At 38.2% G+C, this 23,959-nt stretch overlaps 1 protein-coding gene across 3 annotated transcripts in view; it reads right to left on the bottom strand.

Moving 5' to 3' along the window:
- The window catches only part of WWP1 (WW domain containing E3 ubiquitin protein ligase 1), a 106,658-nt gene that overhangs the window by 73,795 nt on the left and 8,904 nt on the right, over positions 1 to 23,959 (bottom strand). The window contains exons 1-2 of one of the 3 annotated variants that reach the window (XM_082433971.1): positions 8,404 to 8,441; positions 7,408 to 7,496 (exon numbers count right to left, since the gene is read on the bottom strand). The exons of 1 other annotated variant lie outside the window; for it this stretch is intronic. The gene's annotated coding sequence lies outside the window, so the exon portion shown is untranslated. Of the gene's footprint in view, positions 1 to 7,407; positions 7,497 to 8,403; positions 8,499 to 23,959 lie in introns of those variants that run through there. One more of the 3 variants, XM_082433970.1, reaches the window with a different exon arrangement.

Raw genomic sequence — 23,959 nt, 5'->3', positions numbered from 1 at the left:
TTTTAAATAAAATACAAAGCAGCTTTCTTCTGCATGGCAAATATTTTAAGGATAACCTTCTATTCACCTTTAACCTACTAAGATAAAGTAGAACATTCAGGGCAAGATTGAGAAATATTAACAAATATGTTTCTTACCCTTTATGAACTTTACATATTATGATTATTAAACATAAATTTTTAAAAATTAATTTTAGCAATAAAAGATAAAATAAAACATGGTCAACCAAAGAGACTATGAAAATGGCATTGCATATCTGAAAAAGAATCATATAGAATTTGTTTAAACTCTTCATTTTAGAATAGTTTCAGATTTACAGAAAAGTTGTGAAGATAGCAGAGTTCTCATATATCCTATACCCAGTTTCCCCTACTATTAATTTCTTATATTAGTATGCTACAGTTGTCATAATCAATGAACCAATATCAATATATTATTATTAATTAAAATCCATAGTTTATTCAGATTAGACAGAACTTAAGAATCAGTAAACTTGAACATAAACCTAAAAAAATAATTTAGAAGTAATGCTGAAATAAACAGCTTGAAAATACCAAAAAGAAGCTAAAAGACGTGAAAGATAAAACGTGACCTGAAATATATTTCTACTCATAATCTCAGAAAATGAAGAAAGAGGAGGTCATACCAGGAGAGAAAATGACTTAATTTTCTGGAGCCATGAAAAACATTTATTCACAATTCTAAGAAATACAATATATATAAAAGAGGCAGGATAAACATAAAGACACTCACATTTGGACACAGAGCAGTCAAACTGCAGAACACCAAAAGAGAGCATGTTAAAAGCAGCCAGAGAGAAAAGTGGTTACATATAAAAGAAGAGAGTAAAGTGACAGCAGAATTCTCAACAGCAGCAATGGAAGCACAAAAGGTAGAACAAGCATCTATGTGCAAAGAACTGAGACAAAAATTATTCAACCACTAAAACTCTCTTTGGGACACAGAAGGCATTAAGACTTTGCCAGATAAATCAAAAGAGAGTTTAGTTTACTGGCAGCAGACCTTTACTTCAACAATATCTAAAGGACATGTTTCATAAAAGAGTAAAATTACACAGAGGGATGATCTGAGATGCAAGAAGGAAAAGATGAGTAAAGAAATTAGTAAGCATACAAATAAGTCTAAATAAACATTGTCTGAATAAAATAACAATAACAACATCTTATTATGGTATTTAAATAAAACCAGTATAAACCGTTCAAATATGGAATAAGGAAGAGAAGCATACAATGGAGGAGCAGGGCAGGAAGAGAGAGGACAGGAGTTGATGATGTAAATTCTTGCATTGTCCAGCAGAGGGATTATGATCTGGTTTAACTTTAGCCTATATATTAATAGTATGCCAGCAGAATTTCAAGGGTAATCATAAAAGAATAGAAATAAGTGAGCGTAATTTCCAAACTGGTAGAGAAGAGAATACAATTTAAAGAAAATCAATTCCCAAAAAAAGGCTAGAAAAGGAAAGAAAAAAAAAAAGGCATAAACAACCAGGACTACCAGAAAGCACAAAGAGAGTTCAAATACAGAAATAATCACAATAAATGTATATGGACAAATTCAAAAGTAAGATAAGAGACACCTATAAAATAAAGATGCTGATAGGATGAAAGCAAAAATATGGAAAAGGACGTATTAGGCAAATATACACAAAAAGAAAGCTAGGATTAGTTATAATAGCAGAAAAAGAGCATTATTAGGGAGAACAAAGAAAATGATACAAGATCCAATCTAGTAAGTAGAAATAAAACTCTAAATTTGCATGCTTAAAAAAAAAAAAAAAAAGCCTCGTTTTGGTTCTTTCCCCCAGCCCAGCAAAGTGACCTGAGCCAAGAAGAATGGGAACACTATCTCCCTCACAGGCTTACAGGCTGAGGATGGTAACACTGGTGGAAGCAGCATCTCTATCCCCAAACCAGTCAGCTGGACTGATAAAACAGATGATCTGGAGGATGTTTCAGGCACGTGGCACAGTTATGATGACAACATGTATAAGGCACCTGCAACTAACCATTACATCCTGCCCACTGCTCCACAGGCTGCTTGGGAACCAGAGCCATTTCCCCATCTGCCACCCTACACTGCTTTTCTGGGGAACCCAACTTGTGATAGACAAAAGTCTCCATTAAGGAATTCTTTAGAGGATTAAATATCAGTGCAGTGTATTTACCGTGCGAACCCAGTAATCCAGAGAGGCTGAAAGGTTTTAATAATGCTGAGTTTGAGAACTTGGAGTCCCTGCTCAGTATCCTCAACCTCAAAAAAAAATCTCTAGGTAACAGAATTCCAGGGGACACTGCTAATCAAGCACAGGAAAAAGACACGGATGATCATTCTTTTGGCTGAAAAAGAAATCAGGTTTCTCACAAAACCGATACAGACTGGAGGAACTGTCCTGCCATAGACAGCTTGGATTTGACTATCCACCTAGGAGAGGTGAAGACAGCTTTGAAGGCAAACATTGTAGTCACTACAGAGGCCAGGACTGCTATCATGACTAAGGCAGCAGAGACCATGGTAGAGGCTATGACTTCAGGATAAACAGTGGCAGAGATGCATGTCGTAGTGGGTACTATAGGGATGACGACTACAGAGGAAGCAGGACCACTGTGAAGATGGATAGACAGGAGGACATTCAGTCGTGGAGCACCAAAGACAACTGCTCTCCAGACGATTACAGGTGTGATGATAGAGGACCCTCCCAGAGACCCAAACTGAATCTAAAGCCTCAGAGTACTCCTAAGGAAGATGACTCCTCTGCTGGTACTTCCCAGTTTAGTCAAGCAGCTTCTATCTTTGGAGCAGCAAAGCCTGCTGACCCACCTGTGAGACAGCAAGTAGAAGACCAGCTACAGAAGGAATGGGAGAAATCGCAGCATCAGTTCGATGAACCACAACTAGAATGACAGCCTCAGGAGAGACACCCAAACTGGCAGCGTGAAGAATATTTAGAACAGTGATGGTCAAGGACAGGAAGTGCGTCATCTCAGATTAGGACCTTGCCACATCTGCCAGAAGTCAGACCGGGATACATGAAGGAGACAGAGTGAGATGTCTCTGGAAAATGAAATACTCAGTAAGGCAAAAGACTGTCACTCTCCAACTTCTAAGCTTCCCAAACCTGATTAGCTACTAAAGGTAATGCTGGCCGCTCCATCAACAGAGAATGCTTGGGTGAAGTGAAGTGCTAATCTTTCTGCTTGATCTCAGAGCTCAAACATAGAGCAGCAATCCCTTACAAGTGATGGAGGAAAAGTCACTCCAGCTCAACCATCTCAGGAAGAATCAACCTGGAAAGATGAAAATAAAACAGATTTGGTGAGTGTCCCAAAAGGTGAAAGTGGGAACTCAAGCATGGACCAAGAGATGAAGGAACAAAGACTAATGGAAGAAGTCTGAAAGGAAACATAACAAAAAGGATCAAGAACTCCAATCTGCAGCTGAGCCAAAGAACCCTGAAGAATCCAGCCTCTGAGTTCAATACTGTGAGTATGCTGCTCTCCCAGTTGACAGTGAAAATTAAAATAGAATTCTACATACTGTGCTTTCTCCTAGTCTCTCTTTACCCTGGAACATTTCTAAGCAAATCACATCTCTATCCAGACAAGGCAAAATAAAATTCACCATCTCCTGGGGGGAGAAAAGCCTCCAAAGACTGTTAGAACCACAGAAAGAAACTGACAAATTGGCCATTGCCTTGGGCGATTTCAACACACACTAATTTTCCATGGATCAAGTGGACCAAAACAGATGAAACTATTTGCAAAGCAGAAACAGAGACACAGAAGAAGAGAATAAATGTGTGGACACCAGGGGGGGAAATGCGGGGTGGGATGAATCGGGAGATTGGGATTGACATATATAAACCGCTGGGTAGGAAACAGATTATCTAGTGAGGAACTGCTGTATAGTGTGGGGAACTCCACTCGGTGCTCTGTGGTGACCTGAATGGGAAGGAAATCCAAAAGGGAGGGGATATGTGTATACATATGGCTGGTTCACTTTGCTGTGCAGCAGGAGCTAGCACAACACTGTAAAGCAACTATACCCCAATTTAAAAAAAAAAAAAAAAAAAAGAATAAATAAATAAATAAATAAAAACAAAATTATTAACAAGCAGATTTAATTAACAGAACCTTATACCCAATTACTAGAAAATAAACATTCTTCTCAAGTATACATGAGACATATAGAAAAATAATACACACACTGGGAGATAATGAAAATGTCACTAAATTTCAAAGAATATGTATCATACTGTTCCCAGGCTCTGATCAAAATGCAGTTAAGTTAAAAATCAATAATGAAAGATAAATTTTTAAAATACAAATAGAAAATAGTAACACTTCTAAATATTTCATGAGTCATCAGAAACCACATTGGAAATTTTTCTAAAAATACTAAAAACTAAATGATAAAAATACCACATACAAACATTTTCAGAATACAGTAAAAGTTATACTTAGAGGCAAATCTATAGCCTTAATGACTTATACTAGGAAAAGAAGAAAGGCTGAAAATGAATGAGTTCACAGGCCAATCTGTTAAGTTAGAAAGATAATCACGAGTAAATCCAAAGAATGTAGGAGATAATAAAGAACAGAAACTAATGAAGTAGAAAAAAGGTAACAGAAAGGATCAACAAAATCATAGTTCTTAAAAAATGCTAAAACAAATGAATGCCTGGCAAGACTGAAGAAGGTTAAATAAAATGAAACAACATAAAGAGTTCCCCAAAAGACCAAGTATCTAAGGACATACTCAGGTAACAGATGTACCAATACAGATCTGTGGGAAAGGAGGGACAATTAAATGGTCCTGATAATATCGATATGGAAAGAATTAAACTGGATCTCCACCTCACATCATATACAAAATCAATTCAAGATGGACTAGTGATATTATATGAAAGGCAAACTTTAAAACTTTAAGAAATTACAGCAGAAAACTGTTGTTCTGTGTCCTCCCAGAAGGAAAGATTTCTTAAACAAGCATACTAACCGAAGAAGAAAAGAATGAATATTTTAACTATGTGGAAACTGAGAACTTCTGTTTACCATAAAACATCATAAAAAAAAAAAAACTAAAAGACAAGCCACAAACTGGGAGATATTTACAAAACTTAAAACTGATTAAAGATTATTATTTAAACTATTTAAGAACCTCAAAAAAACCCCCAAAAAACAAAAACACAGGAAGCAAATGGTCAAAAAACCTGAACAGAAATTTTATACACAAGGAAACTGGTTTGGCCAATAAGTATTTTAAAAGATATAGAATCTCATTATTCATCAGAGAAACACTAGTTAAGACCACATGAGATGTTATTTTCAAACTCACTGGAATGGTAATAACTAGGAGTTTTGACAGTACCAAATAACGGCAAAAAGAAAAAAAACTGGAGCAGTGGTGGCTCTTACACACTGCTACTAGGTGTTTAAATTGGTAAAGTCCTGCTGGTAGGTGTTAAATTTGGTAAAATTGTTGGAAAACAATTTGGCATTATTATGTAAAGTTCAACATTTGCATGTCCTTCAATGAGCAATTCTAGATACATACTATAAAAATTTTTGTACTTGCGTGCCAAGTATAAGCATTCTTCATAATAAAAACAACAATAAAAATGCTCACATGTCCACTGGTAGAACAATGGTTAAAAGAATTAGGCTAACACACAACGGAACAGTAGTGAGAATGAATGAACTATAGCTGTAAGGAACAACATGAATGAATCTTAGAAACACAATAGTAAATGAAAAAAGACAAACAGGATTTCTACGTATTAACATCTGCCTCTCACTTAGTCCCAACTCCAAGATTTAACATTCTACATTGAGCATCAAGAAATGCTTCCAACTCCTAATGACATAGAAAGAAATGAATTCTTCTGGCGGTTATCATGGCCTCATCTTTTGCTATGCATTTCTTCTGAAAATGCCACGATTCCATGATTGAAAAAAAATCCAGAAACATGGGGGCATGTGGATCCTGAGTCTCAAAAGCTTATACTATCAATAAACAATTGAATGAAGCCCACTGAAGAACTGCTGAGGTCCAAAGCGCAACCAAATGACAAGCTGTGACTCCTCCAAGGAGTACACTGTCAATCTAACTGAAACACTTCTGCCAAACTCAAGAAATTAGTGTGTGGAAATACACCTGCTACACTTTGAATAAGGAGCTTTCTTTCATATATGGTACAACAATATCCACACAGTACAAAAATAAGTCTCCATGATTATTTTCTTGTTATAAATTTGAATATGCATTCTGAGATTTTTCTAATATTCTTTTATGATGGTTGAATGTTTTCTTTGAAATGTATAAAGATTTATAAATTAGACATTTCTCTATAATAAAATACCATTTGTGCAAGCTTTAAAAAGACTCTAAACATGACATTAAACTCAAAACAAAGAACTATATTTGTGGTAATACTATTTTTAAAAAAGAGATTAAAAAAAACAAATTCAAAATAGCAGTTACTTCAGGGGTTGGGGAAAGACAGGAATTACAGAGGTGCTCACAGGTAGCTCTTTAACTGTGTTAGTACTGACCTAGTTCTAAATCGAGTGGTTGGTTCCCAAATGTTTGTTTCTATTATTAAATTCCATATGTTACATATAATATGGAATTGGCATGTTCAAATTACAGAATTTTAAAAAATGTAAAGAATGCATGGAAGGGGGCTTCCCTGGTGGCGCAGTGGTTGAGAATCTGCCTGCCAAGGCAGGGGACACGGGTTCGAGCCCTGGTCTGGGAAGATCCCACAGGCCGCGGAGCAACTAGGCCCGTGAGCCACAACTACTGAGCCTGCGCGTCTGGAGCCTGTGCTCCGCAACAAGTGAGGCCGCGATAGTGACAGGCCCGCGCATCGCGATGAAGAGTGGCCCCCGCTTGCCACAACTAGAGAAAGCCCTCGCACAGAAACGAAGACCCAACACAGCCAAAAAATAAATAATAAATAAATTAAAAAAAAAAAAAAAGAATGCATGGAAGGCAAGGAAGTAGACACAGGAAAGTGTAGAGCACTAATTCATCAAATGTGGTGGTAAGGGAGTATGTATGCAGCCGGAGATGAAAAAGAAGGAAAAGCCAGAGCTTTCATACAGATGATGTGTAATTAGTCTTCCAAGAAAAAGGCACTTCTTCCTCTTAAATGACGGACCTAAGGATAAGTGAAGATAAGAATTCATTTGGAGATAGATTAAAAGAAAATTGAGGGACTTTATTAGTGAATTAGACAGAAAAGTAATTGCTGAGGTTGAGAATAAGTTACATAAAAAGAATTGTGAAGTTTAAAATGCTGTGCAGACTGGGAAAGTGCCAACTAGGCAAAAGATTGTTCACTCTAACAGCTTAAAACTTCTTCTGTACCCAGATTCTCACCTCCAAGCTACTTCTCCCTTTGTCCTATATAAACCAATCCTCAGACTCAAGAGTGCATGCCTCCAGTCACCAATAACTGCAAATTTAAACTGCAAATGATAAAGATCGTTCAAAAATGGTGCCATTTTGCCTTAAAAGGGAAGATACACAGCAAACAAAATCATCTACTTCAACATGCAATTAGTTCTCACACTTCATTTAATAACAAAGATGTTATGGCACTTAAAATACACGTACTGTACTGTTACATACATTCTTTTTTTAATGTGATAATTTTTTATTGAAGTATAGTTGATATACAATATTATATGTTACAGGTGTATAGTATAGTGACTCATAATTTTTAAAGACTATACTCGATTTATAGTTATTATAAAATATTGGCTGTATTCCCAGTTTGTACAAATATATCCTTGTAGCTTATTTTATACATAATAGTTTATACCTCTTAATCCCCTGCCCCTACAATGCCCCTCCCCCTTCCCTCTCAACAACTATAACCACTAGTTTGTTCTCTATATCTATGAGTCTGGTCTTTTTTTGTTATATTCACTAGTTTGTTGTATTTTTTAATTCCACATATAAGTGATATCATACAGTACATCTTTCTCTGTCTGACTTATTTCACTTAGCATATTACCTACTCCAAGTCCATCCGTTGCTACAAATGGCAAAATTTCATTCTTTTTTATGGCTGCATAATATTCCACTGTATTTATATGCCATATCTTCTTAATCCACTTATCTGCTGATGGACACTTAGGTTGCTTCCGTATCTATATATTCTTTTATCTGAGCATTATAATAACACTATATGAGTAGGGAGGTACTATTTCCATCTTATAGATGAGGAAACTGTGGCTCAGAAGTGTTAAAAGTCTATAACCATATTTCTATGACAATTTCTCAGTCTACATAGGTATAATTAACTGTCAGCATGTATGGAGTTTAACTCCTAAATACAGTCTTAGTTAAATAAAGTTGTTAATCACTTACTTTGTACCAGGAACTGTTCTAGATACTGGAGATAGAAAGATGAGTAAGACACGATTCCTTCTTTCAAGGAGCTCATAGTCTAGTGAGGAGACAACCTATAAACAAATAAACAGCTTTCAGTGTGACAGTTACTAAAATAGATGTAAAATGTCAACTAGTACATCTGAGGCACACAAGAGAAATGGATAGTCCAACCTACAGGAATCAGGAAAAGGTTCACAGAGAAGGTAACCTTTGAATGAACTGTGTCTTAAAGTATAATTCTTCAAGAAAGAATTAGGGAAAGTATGGAGCACTGGAGAACCGTTGGTAAGGTTGGTGCAAAGGCAAACGGTAATCAGCAGGCAAACGGTAATCTAAACTGTATAGGATCCTATGGGATAGTTCATATGGTATCCAAAATATGGCAAGCACAGTAGTTTAAAGATTATCCTGAAGGTAACCGATAGACACTGATAGGTTTCCACAGCAAGAACTGCATTTTAGAAGAATAACTTTGGTAGCAAGAGGTCTAGATTTAAAATAATGAGTTTATCTAAACCAGAGCACTGGTAGTGTGAAGGAAAAAGCTCAGCATATGTATAAGATCTCTGACAGATGATTATGGGATAGCTGAGGCTTAGAAAGAAGAAGGATTCTGAACAACCAAAATTACCCACTTCACTATCTGGGTGGGTGATGGAGCCATAACCAGGATAGGGAACAGAAGTGGAGGAAATTGTAGGAGACAATATGGCTCAAAGTTTTCAAGAGCCAATTCCGCAGTTAGACTACTTGAATTTCATTTCCAATTCTGCCACTTAACAGCTGTGTGACCAAGTGTGGCAAAAGAAAAAACAAAGTCTGAGTTTTAACAAACTTTGAAGTGAATTGGTTATTCATCCAAATGAATTTAGGTCATAACCTATGCCCAGAGGATATGGCCAGTTATATGTAAGCTGATTATGTCCAGCTCAACACTTTAAAAATGCCACAAAGTTGAATATGGGTTCATTATTATTCAACTGCAAAGAACAGAGTAAGAGTCCTGAATGTAGATAATAAAATACATTTCCAGTCCTCCAAGGTTACAGACCTATCAACTCCTCACTTAGAAGGTACATCTTAATTGTCTGCTTACTTCATGATGTGATTCTTAAGTCAGAAGCAAAATTTTTTAAAAAAACAACAAAAGATCTGATCCATTTTGCATACTATGCATAGCATTAAAGATTGGAAAAGACAGAGAAATATCATCATATATCTATCTGCCTGGATCAATTAATAAACATACTGACTGACTGCCTAGTCTGTAAAGTGGGTATGGCAAGGACACAAAAATGGTACAAGACAAAGCCCCCATTTCCATACTGGTACTCTAGTTTTAAAGATGATATTAATACACAGGTAACATCTCAGTAACAAGACAGGATGGTACATACCAGTTGCTAAAGTTTAGTCCAATGAATGTGGAACTTGAAAGGTTAGAAAGCCTCCATTTAGGCAACAGCACAAAATTTAAAACTCAGTGAGTGTGGCAAAGATAAAGATAGATGAACAAAGCCTCCCTCTCCCTAAAATATCCAAGATTCAACAACTCTAAAGCAGAAAATAAGTATTTCATAAAATCGTAAACTAGGGACTTCCCTAGTGGTCCAGTGGTTAAGAGTCCACCTTCCAATGCAGGGGACGTGGGTTTGATCCCTGGTCGGGGAACTAAGATCCCACATGCTACAGGGCAACTAAGCCCGCATGCCACAACTACTGAGCCCGCCCACTCTAGAGCCCGTGTGCCACAACTAGAGAGAAGCCCGCACACCGCAACAAAGAGCCTGCTCGCCATAACATAGATCCCGCGTGCCTCAACTAAGACCCGACGCAGCCAAAAAAAAAAAAAAGTACCAAAAACTTACCCCTTTAAAAAGAATTAAAAAAATAAACTACAAAATAGGGGATTTAATTTTAAACAATACAAGAATATTACTTCTATATAAGACTTTTTTTTAAAATTAATTAATTTATTTATTTATGGCTGTGTTGGGTCTTCGTCTCCGTGCGAGGGCTTTCTCTAGTCGTGGCAAGCGGGGGCCACTCTTCATCGCGGTGCGCAGGCCTCTCACTATCGCGGCCTCTCTTGTTGTGCAGCACAGGTTCCAGACGCGCAGGCTCAGTAATTGCGGCTCACGGGCCCAGTTGCTCCGCGGCATGTGGGATCCTCCCAGACCAGGGCTCGAACCCGCACCCCCTGCATTGGCAGGCAGATTCCCAACCACTGCGCCACCAGGGAAGCCCCATATTACTTCTATATAGAGATCATTTATAAAAATATATTGTTGATCATTTCAGTGAATTTATAAAACAGGACAGTAAACAACTCATCCAGATTTGCACAGGACCATCTAGGTTTTGAGTTCTGCTTCTTGGGAACCTCTCATTCCTGGGCACGCTGAGATCTTTTACTAAGGGTAACCTTAGTAAACAATGTAATGGCTCTAACTGCATAGACAGCTTTTTGGATGTATCTCAAGGATATTTTTCTAGTGGAATCCTGTTATAATAAAGTATAATTCTGTTAGATTTTACAATTTCTATATGACCTAAATATTCAGAAAGGAAAAATCAATTTTATAGGGACTACTCATCATTAGGCCTCAATTTCACAACCCTGGGGACTACGTGTAGGGAGAAGGGAAGAGGAAGGAATAAAACTTTCTCAATACCCAATGCCTTTAAACCTCAGAATTGTTTACTTTTACCAAACTCTCCAAATAATCACCACTCTGGTATCCTACGGATTTGAAGACACTTCCAACTTCCTGTGTAGCCTCCAAACACTCAGTCCAACTGTTCTTCCTCACCTCATGCAGTCACCCTCACTCCAGTCTCCGCATCTGTGCCAATACTGTATCTTGCGCACTTCCATCCCACTGACTAGCAGGGATGACCCCACGCTGGACTTGAAGGCGCTACTCTGCTCAGCATCTCTGAGCACTTATCTCCAGCACTGCACTCTCTCTTCAGATTCTGTCTGCCTTCAGTCCCCCGACCTCTCCTCTGTCCTAGTAGCACCTAGTGGCAATACCATCCCTAGTTTATGCCTGCACAGCACTTCACAGTTCCAAATTTTCACATTCCCATCTCAAGGAAGTAGGCTAAGTACAACCATTTCAAATTTTAATAGTGTAACATTAACATTATTTTTAATTCCTACTCTATCTCCCATGGGGCTTTTCTTACCAGGAGCTCTCAACCACTGTGCCTTTTCCTCTACCTTCAAATAAAGTTGGTGCTAAGGTCTCAATACATACTTTTAATTGTTTGGGATAGAAGCTAGGTGATTTCTTAAAAAGTTTACTTGGGGACTTCCCTGGTGGCGCAGTGGTTAAGAGTCCACCTGCCAATGCAGGGGACACGGGTTTGAGCCCTGGTCCGGGAAGATCCCACATGCCGTGGAGCAACTAAGCCCGTGCGCCTCTCTCTCTAGAGCCTGTGAGCCACAACTACTGAAGTCCACGTGCCTAGAGCCCGTGCTCCACAACAAGAGAAGCCCATGCGCCGCAATTAGAGAAAGCCCACACGCAGCAATGAAGACCCAAGGCAGCCAAAAATAAATAAATTTTAAAAATAATTAAAAAAAAAAAAAAAGTTTACTTGTCCACACTGACCTCTCTGTATAAACTTAACTGATTAATCCTCTTAATACAAAACCTAGGAATTTTACCCTCCTGATAATTTACAAGTGCCACTGGGTGAAAAGGAATAACACTTTTAAACTGTGCCATTCCAGTGACTTGAAGAGCACTTGCAGTACCTACCAGACAAAGGACAAATGAAGACAGGCATCCACAGGTACTTTTTATCCTCCAACTATAGTCTGGGTGTTTATTTTCATGTAAAAATGCCTATCTAATCATAGGATCTAATAACCACAACTTTCTCTCCTCCATCTTTCTGTACTTCCAGTGAATTTCAAAGTTCCTTTTAGTGCACAATATATGCCAGTTTATGGGAAGAACACAGGAAGTATTTTTTATGAGGAAAATGTATTTATCTTCAAAATGCCAAATTTCCTAAGTCAGTATTAATATCCAACTCTTATTATTTATCCCCACCCTGTTTCAGATTTTCAACCAGAGGAGGTAAATAAGTATATGAATTTTCCCCAAGCCTTCTGGTTATGTTTTCAATCATCTTCCAATTTTTACCTCTACTTTTCCAGCAACACAAATCTAGGCCTCTTTCCTTGATTTTTCTTTTTCGGATATATCTCATATCTCCCCTTTCGTAAGTTCATTCTCTTCCTAGTCTTTACCTATCTCACTTTCTTGTGTCCGATGAGTTTATAATCAACCGTATTTTTTTATTTTTAAGTATTATTCCTCTCAGACAACTACGTGGAAAGTCTGCTTTACAGTTAACTTGTCTCAAAATTTGCCTCTCATTAATATATGTATCTGCTGCCACCTCAAGCTAATAAGCAAAAAAACTTACACTGAAATGCACCATACACATCACAATTTTAATTTTTTAAGCACTAAATCTTGACCCATCTATAGATTCCCTTTTAACTGCCAATTTTAACCATTTCCAAAACCATGTGACCACCTTGCTCTCAAAATTATTCTGTGTAATCAATCTGCTCTTAAACCATCAGTTACATAATTAAAACAAGTTCTTTTCCTTTCTCAAATCTGCAAACATTTGTATTGTTACTGCATGCCCCTTGCTGTAACAGTCAAAAGCCTTGCTGAATTTAACCTTATGCCTCCTCAAATTATCATGGCACACACCCTTATACCTGCTGCCCATTAATTCCCTGCAATTTATTTCCTAGTTTATTTCCTGCAATTTATTTATTCACTAAAAATTCACGTCCAATAGCTGGTCAAACTACTTACTCAGTTCTCTTCCTCATTCTTGTTAATTCTAACCAAGGTAATTCTTGATTCTGGGTACTTTAAATTCTATCTACTTCTTTGCCTTAAAACAGCTTTCCATCACAGTAAGGCTCCAGTCACAGCACAAAACACAATCAGAGCAACTTAACTTGCTCTGATTTTCCTATCAAGGTGCTTGCCCCCGATTAATAATAGTTACAATTACCTACCCAAAGCAAAACGAACAACCCACCCTTTCAAATAAAACGTGTTTCTTGTGAACGTCAAGCCAGCAAAATTTACAAGGTCTTCTTGTCCATACAGAACGCAAATTCCTCCCCAGAAAAGCAATAAATAATTAATAATGGACTTTGGACAGAGGACTGGAGGCTAAGCTAGCAGTAACTACAACATACCAAAGTAAAGGCCAGTCCAGAGATCAAATATCAAAGATACTTCTATTCTCAGCTGACAGAAGTAGGGTTTTTGCTCTTTTCCAAGTCAGAGGTTGGCAAATTTTAAAAAATTACATTTACTGCAAAGTTAATATAAAACCGTCAACATCTAGTAATGTTAGAAATTACAAGAAACCCAAGTCAGATCCTGTCAACAAGTAAGCTTTTGCTTATAGATGATCTGCAGCCTGGCTGACAGGTGGGGTGGGGGTAGTAACAAATAATTGAAAAGAAGAAACTATCATGTGCCAGAGTCCAGTGTGAATCTGGATTTGAACTTCTACTCCCACATTTACTAAGAGGCAGCATAACAGTGGTTGAGAGAGTAAATTCTGCAGCCAGACTGCCTAGGTTCAAATCCCAGTTCCACTACTGGCAAGCTCCTTTACCCCACAGTGCCTCAGGGTTTTTTTGTTTGTTTGTTGCTCTTTTTCTAATTTTATTTATTTTTTGGCTGCGTTGGGTCTTCATTGCCGCACGTGGGCTTTCTCTAGTTGGGCGAGCAGGGGTTACTCTTCGTTGCGGTGTGCGGGCTTCTCATTGCAGTGGCTTCTCTTGTTGCGGAGCACGGGCTCTAGGCACACGGGCTTCCGTAGTTGCAGCATGCAGGCTCAGCAGCTGTGGCTCGCGGGCTCTAGAGCGCAGACTCAGTAGTTGTTGCGCACGGGCTTAGTTGCTCCGCGGCATGTGGGATCTTCCCGGACCAGGGCTCGAACCTGTGTCCCCTGCATTGGCAGGCGGATTCTTAAGCACTGCGCCACCAGGGAAGTCCCAGTGCCTCAGTTTTCATATCTATAAAATGACAAAGACAATAGTACCTACCTCACAGAGTTATTAAGAGAATTAAATGAGTTAATATTGACAAATCGTTAAGAAAACTCCCTGACACACAAATGCTTAATAAATAAATTGACACGACCTTGGACAAGTAACTTAACCTCTCTCAGCAGCAGATGTCTTAGAGGAAATTAGTATCATATAAGCAGTTTGTGAATTATAAAGTGCCGTATAAGTGCTAAACTATTAAGAATATAACATGAAAAAACAATATTAAATATGAGAATGAAAAATAAAGCATTTATAGAAAAACACAGTCTTACTATATTGCAATTTTATCAGCTAATTTTTCTGAATACGGAGGTTACTTAGAAACCTAACACTTCAGCCTTCTGAGACACTCATGCCATCTACCTTATTTTAAATAATTTCTGATGGAGATTCTTATAAAAATATACTACATAACCCTGTCCTAGTATAAGTCTCTGAAAATGAAGTATACCCTCCTACTTTCCAAAGTGACCGAGTACCTACACAACTTTCACCTCCTAAGATATACTCCCTCCCCACATTTATACCCTCTTTTTTTTAGCCACCAAACAGACTTGGGGTTTGTGTATTAAAAAACAACAAGAAGACAAAATGAGCATTAAAAAAAAAAAAAAAAGAAAAGAAAGAAAGAAAGAAAAGCCAACCTTCTTTTTCACCTCCTACTCACTCCTCCACCCATGCAATTTGGTTGCCGCCTCACCTCTCTGCTGAAATTATCTCCCCTCCTCTTCCATGACCAAACAGTGGCCACCTCATACCCATTCTCTCCTGGACCTCTCCGCACCATCAGACAAGGATGCACTCAATAAACAGACTGGGCCTCCATGCACTCCCTGTGAAATCCTGACTCAAGCCTCTAATCTTTCCAGTAAAAGAGAATCAATTCACCATGGGGCAAAAAAGAGCTGGTCAATAAACAAAGTAGATAACAGGCACTTCTTTTAACACTTTTTCTGATTGAAGTCATTCAGCATATGTATCTACTAGGCATGTTCTCAGGTAGTGTGTTAAACACTAGGAATACAAAAATGATCTAAGATATGCTCTTTGCCCTCAGTGAGTCTATAATTTAGCAGTGGAAACAGACAAGGAAATCAGCAGCTTCAAGCTCACTGACAGGGCTATGCAGACAATACTACAGTAGTACAGAAAAGGAGCATCTAAATCAGATTTTGTGGGACAGGTAAAAAGGTGTCAGGAAAGGCTTCTGAGAGATGGTAACAATTGACATGAGCTGTGGAGGACTCCTGCATAGGCGCTGTAAACATGAGAGGAAAGAAGTGCTATCGAGACCTTCTGTGCTCAGAAAAGTGAGAGACCACCAATATGGGCAGCAAAAACACAAGTAGTTCTGCTCAGGGAAGCATGTGGAGAGAGAGCTGCAAGAGATGAACCCTTAAAGCAGAAAGAAGCTGCACCATGAGGAGCACCAAGAAAGCCACAGAGAGACAATGCATTTTCAGCAGGGAAGGAACATACTTACATTTCGGAAAAACTCCTGAAAGTGGGCTAGGCTGGAAATGGCCTGAGACAGAGGAAGAAGCAGAGATATTAAGGCCCAGAATCTATAACTGGTGGACTAGTCAGATGCAGGGATAAAAGCAAGGGAGAGTACTTCTCACCATCTCCAACACAACCCTCTTCTCCAAGCTTCGTAACTGCTCACCTAAACTACAGGCACATGGTCTCCCTGCCCCCACCACCTCTCGACTCCTACTCCCACACCATATCCATCCTCTATCAGCGGTCGGAGTGGGCTTTCCAAAACAGTACGTGTCACAAAAACTGTTTCACACCCAATGCTCTCTCATTTTAACTACAATAAATCCAAACTCATACATGGCCCCATGTCACCTGCTGCCCCTACATTTCTTACCTCTCTCCTCCCCTCTTTTCTCTCTCACTGGCATTCCTGCCATCCCTAACCTGAATGCCTTGTGCTGCTGAGGGACCTTTGTTTTCACTGCTCCATCTGACAGTCCCTTGGCTACCTTCTCAGCCTTAGGGCTCCACTCAAGTATGATCCGTTCAGAAAGAATCTCTAGTCAGCCCAAGCACAGCCAAAGCCTCACTCCTTCAACTCTACCACCTCACCCTGTTTTATCATTCTCAATGACTTATGTTCTGTTATCTTATCCTCTTACTTCTGTCTCCAGCCCCACGCCGACCTCCAAGGGCAGCAACTCCATCTTATTCATTCCCGGAACCCAGGCTAAAGCCTGGCCGAGGGAAGGCCCCCCAAAAGTATTACTGACTGACTGAAACAGAGCTCAGAAAATAGATACTGGAGGTAAAGGTAAGCAGAGTTCAAAAGTGAACTGCAAGAGTAAACTGAAGCCACCTGCTGCGACAGGTGGTCTTTCATCCAGGAAAGGCCTATTGCGTACAATTAGCAGGGAAGAGCAATACTGAAAGGCTGAACAGTAGATGAGGACCATGCACAGGGTTGAAGAAAACTTCAAGAAAGAATTTCAAGGAAAAGAAGAGTGGCTAGGCCCACCAAGTACCGCAGTAAGATCAGTAAAAAGAGAAAACTGTTTACTGGACTGTATGGAGGTTACCAGGCCCTTAGCAAGAGCAATTTTAATTGAGTGGTAGGGGCCCAGAGGCCAGAGGCTTCAGAAGTAAATGAACAGCCAGAAACCTCTGTTCAGATGTATGACTGTATAGGAAAAGAGATATAGCCTTAAAGGGAGGTGTACATAGGTTTGTTTTTGAAGACAGAAGAGACTTGAACATGCTTTCAGGCAGCAAGCAGCTGCCACAGAAAAGACAATGATTACTAAGACAAGATCTCTGAGAAGTCAGGATTGGTTGAGATTTAATGCAGAGGTACAGACATAGTTCTTACACTGAGACTAGAGAGAGAAAAGAATGAGTGAAAGTGCACATATCTCTGAAATTGTCTGGAAAGAAAGTTAAGGAGGTTTTACCTGCCAATTCCTTTGGTGAAGGAGGCACTGGGAATACAATGGTCAATAAACATAGACCAAATTCCTTGTTTTAACAGGGATGTGGTAGGTAAGGAATTCAAGGCAGACAGAGCAGAGACTTGGGCCCAGGTCAGTAGCAGCACCAATCCCCACAGATGTGTGATTTTTTTTCCAACTCATCTTTATAGTTCACGTTTAGAAGCAAAGATTTGTTAGAGCTGTTTAGAACAAGATCCAGAAGAGGAAAAGGCATACTCTAGCTACTATCAAACTACTTCTGGTTATTCAGATGCATTATGTACACACACACTCTCTGCCACCTTCGTTCATTAAAATTCAGCTAGAGAAAATAAAATAACTGGTATTCTCCAAAAAAGCTCTTTACCCAAAGCTCACTAATGACACATATTTCTAATCCACTACCAGTTTTCCTCAACCTGGCTGCATGTCAGAATTACCTGGGGACTCCACCAGGGGCCCCAGGTGATTCTCACATACACATCTAGGCACCCATGACTTCCTACATGTTATTCCCACTGCTCATCTACCTAATTTCTAATCATCCCTAAAGATTCAGCTCAAGCAAACATAGCACTATAACCATGTTATTTCTTTATCTCCCCCATCACACCAGAAATTTCTTTATTACTACTCATCTTTATAATTCCAGCCCCTAGCCCACCGCTCAGCCCTTACTATACTTAAAAAATGTGTGTTAAATGAAGATTCACAATCAATAAAACATTTAACCTGTAGAAATGGTTAGAGTAGTTATGTTAAAAAAAAAGTGTACCTATATAGCACAGAACTAAAACTTTAAAATATTATAAAGAAAATCCTATACAGGTGGGATAAACCACCTATACCCTCTCCCATCTTTGCTCTGATAATTCTGAGTGTCAAGTCCATGTCCACCTTACCAATGTGACTTTATCTCCACAGCCCACAATAAAGGCTCAATACAAAAATGTCCAATACAAAAGTAAAGGATAAGTGTTACCTAAAATGTTCATTTGACTTATTAAATACTCAAATGTCCAACAGTATATATACAAGAGAAAAGCTCATTAAACTTGGACACTTTCTGTTCCTAACTAAATATTCAAAATAATTCAGAAGTCATAAGTTAATCCCCAAATTATACATCAATTGGACTCTCAAAGTCTGGGGGAAAGACGGCTACTTAGAACACGGTACAGATTTTCCCAACAGAAATGTTATAAATGGTGGTAAGATACCAAGACCAAGGCACAAAAGCCTACCAAACCCATTAAGAGCCAAACCACTTGTACTGTCCACAGAGGTGTTTCAGACCTTCCACAAATACATATTTGTGTGCATATGCAAAAATGAAAGCAAAATTCCAAAATAAATTGTTGACACTGAGAAAAAGTACCAAAAGCACTTTGCATGGTGCCTAATACATGGTAAATATGAGTATTTGCCATAAGTTATAGCTATTTTTTTCCCAGAGTCCCTGATTTCAAACTTTTGTGTTCATCAAAATAGCTTTATTTTTCTCACTGCATTCTAGACTATAAATTCTAAGCATGCAGGACAAAGCCTGGCCATTGGCCATTGTATCCACCATGTCTCCCTCAAAGCCTGGCACACAGGAGTGTTTAATACTATTTAGATGATTATATTTGGATACTTGTTGTCAACGATTTGAATCTCAAAAACAACTAAGTAAACACAGGCTTAAAACCAAATAGCCTCATTTAGATTTTAGGTGCTCTTTTAAATGAACTACGGTACTTCTCAAATTGATTTTTTTTTTCTTTTAAAACTACCATCAAGGGCTTCCCTGGTGGCGCAGTGGTTGGGAATCTGCCTGCCAATGCAGGGGACACGGGTTCGAGCCCTGGTCTGGGAAGATCCCACATGCCGCCGAGCAACTAAGCCCGTGTGCCACAACTACTGAGCCTGCGCGTCTGGAGCCTGTGCTCCGCAACAAGAGAGGCCGCAGCAGTGAGAGGCCCGCACATCGCGATGAAGAGTGGCCCCCGCTTGCTGCAACGAGAGAAAGCCCTCACACAGAAACGAAGACCCAACATAGCGAAAAATAAATAATAAAATAAAAAAATAAAATAAATAAAAGTGAAATGCTTTAAAAAAAAATCTTAAAAAAAAAAAAAAAAACTACATCAAGATGAAGGAAAAATGTGTAAAAATTCATGTAGAAAATATTCCTCCAAGAGTCACCAGCTTGGAAAACACTACTCTAGATAACAGTCTCACTAAATGGCTGAATTGAGAGAGGGCATCTAAACCTCTCTGGGCCTTGGTAATCCTATTGATTAAGAAATGGAGGACAGAACATATTGAGATTTTCTAGCTTAGAACTGCTTGACTATAAACACTGCATATTTCATGAAAACGTGTGAGAGTAACAACCATCCACAATCTTTGCATCAACCTAACTCACAACTGTTTCCAGTTTTGTACCATTATTTTCCTCCCCTATAGTTTTTTTTACAAAGTTGAAATCCTAGTGTACAAATCATTTTATTTTCTAACTCCCACCTCCCATTTACAGTAAGAACTGCTGAATACAAATCTAATTGAGCCCTTGGCCAATCTCAGAGAACAATTTAATTTACGCTTGTAGTTTTTACAACATACCTTTGGCAACAATTTTCTAGAAGGCCACAAGATGGTGATGTTGCTCCATAAAATGCGCCTTTTAAAAATATAATGGAATAACTTATACCAACTTTCCAAAAAATGAAATTAATAGTTTTCCTCCACTTCAAGTAAAGGATATAAAAAAAATGCTTGTACTCTATTTACTAGAAAACATTAATGAAGAAGAAAATATATTCATCAAATTTAGCAGCAACTATTCTAATTTTCAAGCTAAACAGTTATGGTCCTTAAAAACAAAACAAAAACACAGGACTCTGGCACTATCACCGTGTCTTTTATCACAGGAATCTTTCCTTCCCTCTCTGCTCCATCCCCTTCCTTCCTCAGGTCATAAAAAAAAAAAAAATTACATTTTTACTTATTCATTGACTAACTTTTTCATAATTATTCTTAATTTAGAGAAATAATTCCTATTTCTCTGTTTTAAAAGAATTGATACTAAAATGTATTTCCATCAACAAAAGTAAACTATACCAAAATGAGAATGAAATCGTTTCTTTTCTAATTTGCTATAGTTTCTCAATTTCTTATAATATACAATATTATGTTTATAATGGAAAATTACCAAAGCTTTTCAAGCAGAAAATGTTTGCAGTTGGTCATTTTCCCCATACCTTAGCAAGTATCAGTAGAAGGCAGGTTTCCCATTCCTGTGGTGCTTATATAATGTCAATTAAAAAGAAAAATCAAATAACAGCATCTAAAAACTTGAGTTCCAGACCTATAGAATCAACTTAAGTTAATATGTAAAAAGAGCTGCGTAAATACTCCCTAAGCAGAAGAATAAGATGACAGAGCGTAACTACCTGGGACTGGCAGCACTTACGTGCGGTGCCTAAGTGACACAGAAACACGGCCAATCTTAAACCTGGAATCTGAATCAGGTCTCTGACTCCAAAAATAGTAAAAATCACAGTGACCATTTATTAGGCTCCTATTATTTGGCAGTCATATTGCCAAAAAAAACTCTCTCTAATGTTATCAATCACCCTTCAGAGTCATTATTTCTACTAACAGGTAAGAAAAATGAGGTTTCAGGAATTCAAGTAAATTGCCCAAGGTCACAAAACTGGTGAAAGTCAGGATTTTGAACCCAGATCTCCTGGGATCAAAGCCAATGCTCTTTTCACTACATTTGCGCTACAAAAACAGAATATAAAAAAGAAATGCTGAGCTAAACCCAAACCTTAAAATAAGCAGTTTGCTGTACCAATCTGATGTTCCTATTCTTTTATCACTTAAGCAACTTCAGAGTAGGGTGGTTTTCTGAGGCTTGTAAGCTAGGTCATTGAAAACGTTTTTCCTGAAGGTTGAGAAAGTAATCTAAAACAGCGAATGTGTAAAAGCATAAACACACTAACAATGAAGAAGGTAGGCTGCTCAGGCTGTGTTTAATAAATCATTTCCATGTATTCTGGGAAAAACATCCAGGGCAACATAACATTCTCACTCTGCAAAGATTAAATTTCATGTAATTACACCATGTAACATCTCATATTTCAAAATGACACAAACATTTCCATAAATAATCTGTCATTTGTTTCAAAGTGTGGTATTTAATAATATAATACGTGCTTACCAGACTTTTTTCCTTCAAATCCAAAAATTTTAAAGGTTTGGTATTCTTCAAATACCTAGTATTTGCTACATCTCATGAAGCAGCAGAAAGCACAGAGTCATGAATTAGAGCTGAAGCTGAGGCTGAGAGCTGATTAAGAGACTCACTGAGGGACACAAAGCTTCTTAATGTCAGGCCAAACCTGGGTCTGCTGACAAGGCCAGTACTCTTCTACACTGCACTGGTCACTAGGATAGCATGACCCAAAGTTACATTTGCCTCAAAACATGTCCTGATTGTTTCTAAATATATTAAGGCTTCTAATTTTCCAGCATTTAAGTAGCCATGGAGATTTGCTAACTCTTCGATTCCAAAGTGCCAATCCCTAGTGTGAGAAGAGCATGTTGGGTAATGTAAGAGAGTTGAACAAACCTAGGTCCAAACTTCAATTCTACTATTCACGTGTATTTAAACTCTCTGAGTCTGCTTTCTTACTGTAAAATGAAGATACCAACTCAGTTTTGTGAAGGGGAAAAGAAGTGTTAACATTAACTCTAGGAAATCAGAACTGTTTCTAGAATGGAATATAGAAAGTGCCCAATAACTGATAACTTCCTAACACCCTCCCATCACCACCACCACCCCAGTCACACTCTCAATTACTCTGAGAAACTCCAACATTTTTCTACCATACTTCCACAACAATACAGAGGACAGCAGGTTAAGAAGCAGTTCCATCACATGCCCATGCTGCAAAATGATACAAAGCAAACTCCCCACATCCACAGTAAGAATCAGATGAAAATTACATTTAGGATTAAAGACCTAAATGTAAGGCCAGACACTATAAAACTCTTAGAGGAAAACATAGGCAGAACACTCTATGACATAAATCACAGCAAGATCCTTTTTGACCCACCTCCTAGAGAAATGGAAATAAAAACAAAAATAAACAAATGGGACCTAATGAAACTTAAAAGCTTTTGCACAGCAAAGGAAACCATAAACAAGATGAAAAGACAACCCTCAGAATGGGAGAAAATATTTGCAAATGAAACAACTGACAAAGGATTAATCTCCAGAATTTACAAGCAGCTCATGCAGCTCAATAACAAAAAACAAACAACCCAATCCAAAAATGGGCAGAAGACCTAAATAGACATTTCTCCACAGAAGATATACAGATTGCCAACAAACACATGAAAGGATGCTCAACATCATTAATCATTAGAGAAATGCAAATCAAAACTACAATGAGGTATCACCTCACACCAGTCAGAATGGCCATCATCAAAAAATCTACAAATAATAAATGCTGGAGAGGGTGTGGAGAAAAGGGAACTCTCTTGCACTGTTGGTGGGAATGTAAATTGATACAGCCACTATGGAGAACAGTATGGAGGTTCCTTAAAAAACTAAAAATAGAACTACCATATGACCCAGCAATCCCACTACTGGGCATATACCCTGAGAAAACCATAATTCAAAAAGAGTCATGTACCACAATGTTCACTGCAGCTTTATTTACAATAGCCAGAACATGGAAGCAACCTAAGTGTCCATCAACACATGAATGGATAAAGAAGATGTGGCACGTATATACAATGGAATATCACTCAGCCATAAAAAGAAACAAAATTGAGTTATCTGTAGTGAGGTGGATGGACCTAGAGACTGTCATACAGAGTGAAGTAAGTCAGAAACAGAAAAATAAATACCGTATGCTAACACATATATATGGAATCTAAAAAAAAAAACAAATGGTTCTGAAGAACCTAGGGGCAGGACAGGAATAAAGACGCAGACATAGAGAATGAACTTGAGGACATGGGGAGGGGGAAGGGTAAGCTGGGACGAAGTGAGAGAGTGGCATGGACATATATACACTACCAAATGTAAAATAGATAGCTAGTGGGAAGCAGCTGGATCGCACGGGGAGATCAGCTTGGTGCTTTGTGACCACCTAGAGAGGTGGGATAGGGAGGGTGGGAGGGAGACGCAAGAGGGAGGAGATATGGGGATATATGTACATGTATAGCTGATTCACTTCGTTATAAAGCAGAAACTAACACACCACTATAAAGCAATTATACTCCAATAAAGATGTTAAAAAAAAAATTACATTTAAACACTTGAGAGGAGTATAGTACTGCTAAATTCTTTGTTGTAAATACACAATTTCAAGATATTTTAAAGCTACTCCAGTAACAGAACACAATATTAATTTACTATTTACAAATACTCTTCCTAAGCATTTTAAAGCAGGCTGCTAAGTAT

The sequence above is a fragment of the Balaenoptera physalus genome (assembly GCF_965194825.1).
Source record: "Balaenoptera physalus genome assembly, chromosome: 17".
NCBI classification, from domain to species: domain Eukaryota; kingdom Metazoa; phylum Chordata; class Mammalia; order Artiodactyla; family Balaenopteridae; genus Balaenoptera; species Balaenoptera physalus.
Note: the sequence above shows the minus strand (reverse complement) of the source record. Positions and strands in the feature narration are given on the sequence as shown.